Genomic DNA, 3,914 nt, shown 5'->3' with positions numbered 1-3,914 from the left:
GTCGGTTTTCTTTCTTTGTTATTGTTTGCCGTGGTGTTTTGACTAAAATACCCCTGTGGAGACCGAAAGCAGCGGCCTTATTTCTTTTTGGGGCCATTTTATGTTCTTTTTGAAGAAAAACATCTATTCCTGTCTATTTGGATGTTTTATGATTATTTACCGATTTGGTTAAAAAAAAAGAGGGGAGATTTCTTTTCCTCATCTTTTATGTTTCTGAATAAATAAATTTATTTATTTATTAGGGTCAAAACATAACGGCAGCTGTGCTGTTATTGTTGGCTGTTTTTTCTGCTATAAACCCGAAATCTCCGAGGGAGTTAGAACCAGTATTGAGCTCTTGAGTGTGCTATGAACTATCTTGTTATTGGAGGACTTTTCTGAAAAATTTACTTCTATTTTCCTCCGACATTGACCGTAAAGCCGATGCTTTGGGAAGCGTACGCCGGTATTCCTGGTCACGTGCCTGCTCATCAGGACCCCGTCCACAACTTCTTTGCTCATATATTTTTTTTGCCCGAAGGAATATTTTTTTGCTTTTTAACTCCGGTTGGCCTTTTCTGTAATTAAAAAAATGTTGTTGGGCTTCTCCGCACTCGCGCGGTAATTGCTTGGGAACGGTTGTGATGATTTACAGAAACGCCACTGGCATTTCGAGGGGCATTTTGGTCAAAGCGAATCGTACTTGTTTGAACGCTACGCTCTTTCCTCCTTTATCATCCGGTGCGGTTTCGCGTGTGGTGAGCAGGTGGAGGAAGTTATGGGCTCCACTAATTTAAAATTGATTAATTAAATGCATAATTAATCAGTTGATATCCTCACGCCCGCCTTCTCAAATCTCACACCTAAGAATGAAGACAGTGGCGTGGAATTTAACTTTAATTTTTTTTATTTAAATAACGGAAAACTCGAAGCGAAAACGGCAAAGGTTTGGCGTTAGATCCACGATTGTCTTCTTGTGTACTGGTAGGATTCGATGCGGGGTTCATCACTTCCTTGTACGTTTTTGTATTTTTAAAAGCTGAGGTGTCATCCTTGGAGAGGTTCTCAGTGCTTTATCTCTGCAGCTAATGGCATTTCTGTGAATTTCAGGTTGTTGGGATCGAGCGTACGCCGTTTGTTTACAGAATCCCACCGGTGAAGGATATTAGACGGACTGGAAAGAAAAAGGTGTGGTTTTTATGTAAAATTTTGCCGACTTCCCAAAAAGTCGATCTTTCTCCCTAAATTTTGGTTGAATTATTGTATGGGTTTTTATGATTGGAGTTGGTGGGTTGGTTGCAGACATTATCGAAGAAAAGAATCAGCTCCAAAAGGTGGGTTTTATTATTATTATTATTATTATGAATTGGTGAAGTAATTTTTATTAATAATTTTTGGGATTGGTTGGTTAATAATGAGTTGGATCAATATCAGGAACTGGCATTGAAAAGGAAGTCTTACGAGGCTTTACAAGCAGAGAACCAGAGGTTGAAGAGTCAACAGGTGACCGCACCCTTATCCTTTTGTCTTCTTTTTGGGACCTCTTCATAAGTCTCAGTTTTATCCTGCAACCTGTTTCTTTATCATAGGTTTTTTGTACACATGCTTCGATTCTGAGAATTGTTATACTGTGGCTTTATTTGGAAGGCCTTGGATAAAACCAATAAGAGGGACCCATGTAAGGAACCTACCTCAAAATAAATAAATAAATAAAGAGAGGAACCTGAATCAAAGGAGAGAAATACAGTGTGTTTGGGAGATGACTTAGGGAAACTCCTTCCCTTCCCCTTCACAGGGTGTAAGATTTTGGCTCAAATTTTCTTCATTCATCTCTTTTACCCTTCTAAATGGAACTCCCAAGCAATTTTAAAATTAGATTTCTCTTCCCCCTCTACCCTCCATCCAAACAGGCCAATATTGTTGGACTGAGCAAAGCTCACTACTTTATCCTTCTATTTTTAAACAAAGTAGTGTAATAAATAGGATGGGTCCAAAAGTCCTGCTCGTGGGCCCAATCAACAGGTGTTTCTCTTCCAGTATAAGATCAAATCTACGCCAACATAGGGTCCTTTGTTGTTATCTTATAGATAACAAACAAACTTCTGTGGAATGTTGTGCTGCATATGGTGTGTTTGGTTGGGGAATCTGGCTGTCAATACATGGTGTACGTTTGGCACCAAGTGAAGGATGCTGGTTATGGTTTAACTAGTTGATGCATACCAAAGTAAATCAACCTTCGGTTTGATGAAAATGTAGATTAAAATATGATTAAAAATTGATTCACTATCAGTTTTTGGAGATTAAAATATGATTAAAAATTGGTATACATTTACTATCAGTTTTTGGCTCTAGTGTAGGATGAGATTTGGGCAGTGTATCCGTGAATGCATGTAGGCTTGGTATTTTGGAATATATTTGATTTTTCAACCTGTTGTTACTTCCTAACTGTTGAACTCCTGTTGCCTGTTTTTGGCCACAGGATCCTCAACATGCTTGATTGTAGAGGATGCCCACAATGCACCGATAACCACATTTCACTCTATGGATCCCATGAGTGATATGATTAAATAAAGTATATAAAAAATCATTTTAGTTGTGGTGCCTATTGCGTAAACCAATCATATTTATCCAGGCATTCTCTACAATCTAGAATGCAGAGAATCTCTTCTCTGTTTTTTGGGTATCATTTCTTTTGGTTATTTTTACCCATTCCAAATGAAGCGCTATTAATTGAGCTACATTTTTGGATTTAAGTTTTTCAGAACAGTTTCAGATCTACTGTATCAGATATTTCATTTTCAGAATGTGTTAAATGAACTCAACAGACCTCCTCTTTTTTAATCCTTCTGACTGGTTTACATGCATAATATAGGCAGCTAAATTGTTATACTATAACATTCATACAGTCATGCTTCTATTGGTGGAATTGGTGGTTTGCAATTTCCCCGGGTTTATTTGACTGGTTCAGAGAATTCACATTTGGTTTTAAATATAGTTATGCTTTCTCTATTCACATTCTCAACAAGGAAAGGAAAACACGAGTTTGTATATGAGTGGACGCACAAGATGTGCCTTTTCATTTTTCCTTCAAATATGTTTTCTTGTTTGCTAGGTTAGAGGGGGTAATTACAAGCTGACTGTGATTGCATAATTTGTGGTGTGAGAGTGGAGAGAAAATGAACGAGTTCTTCTTCATAAAGTGGACATGGAATTTTGCGCCTTTACACTCACTTTTTCCTTCGATGAGTCTACTTCCATTTTCTCTAGATGGATATGCTAAGCTAAGCTTGCTTAGCAAAATAGATAGAGTGGGGGGGGGGTTATTCATTGGGGTAATTTGGGGCAAATTGGGTAAATTTGTTCTAATGGGGTAATTTTACCAAATGGGATAATTTGAGTGGGATAAATTAGGGTAAAATGAGATGATGGGACAATTTGAGTGGGGTAAATTGTGGTAAAATCGGATAATGAGATAATTTGAGTGGGACAATTGGTATGATATTTTTTTATAATATTATATTTATAGCTCAATTAAGTTCAAGTTTAACTTAAATATAACATCAAAAAATAAATAATAGTTATAATATACAATAATCGCTAGAGCATAGTTTCAACTTTAAATTATCACAAGTACATAGTTTCAACATCAAATTATCACAACAATACAAGAAAATTCACAAGTACATAGTTTCAACATCAAATTATCACAACAATACAAGATAAATGGTTTTAACCTTCATGTTCATAATTATCACAACAAAAACTTTAATAACACACAAAATTTAATAACACATCCAAATAATCCCAAACACCCCCAGAACCACCTTCCCTCACCGTGCCAAACACCCCCAACACCACCTCCCCTAACTGGCAAGCACCCCCAGCGCCTTCCCTCAGCTCACCCAAGCCCTCCGGCACCACCACCACCAGATCTC

The 3,914-nt window shown here is 37.3% G+C and overlaps 1 long non-coding RNA gene across 1 annotated transcript in view; it reads left to right on the top strand.

The window, feature by feature from the left end:
* Positions 1-1,286: 1,286 nt before the first annotated feature.
* The window catches only part of LOC109828231, a 5,934-nt gene continuing 3,306 nt past the window's right edge, over positions 1,287-3,914 (top strand). The window contains exons 1-2 of the long non-coding RNA XR_002243630.1: positions 1,287-1,313; positions 1,414-1,482. This is a non-coding gene — a long non-coding RNA (uncharacterized LOC109828231). The remainder of the gene's footprint in view (positions 1,314-1,413; positions 1,483-3,914) is intronic.

Source organism: Asparagus officinalis, unplaced genomic scaffold, assembly GCF_001876935.1.
Source record: "Asparagus officinalis unplaced genomic scaffold, Aspof.V1 AsparagusV1_Un868, whole genome shotgun sequence".
NCBI lineage: Eukaryota > Viridiplantae > Streptophyta > Magnoliopsida > Asparagales > Asparagaceae > Asparagus > Asparagus officinalis.
Note: the sequence above shows the minus strand (reverse complement) of the source record. Positions and strands in the feature narration are given on the sequence as shown.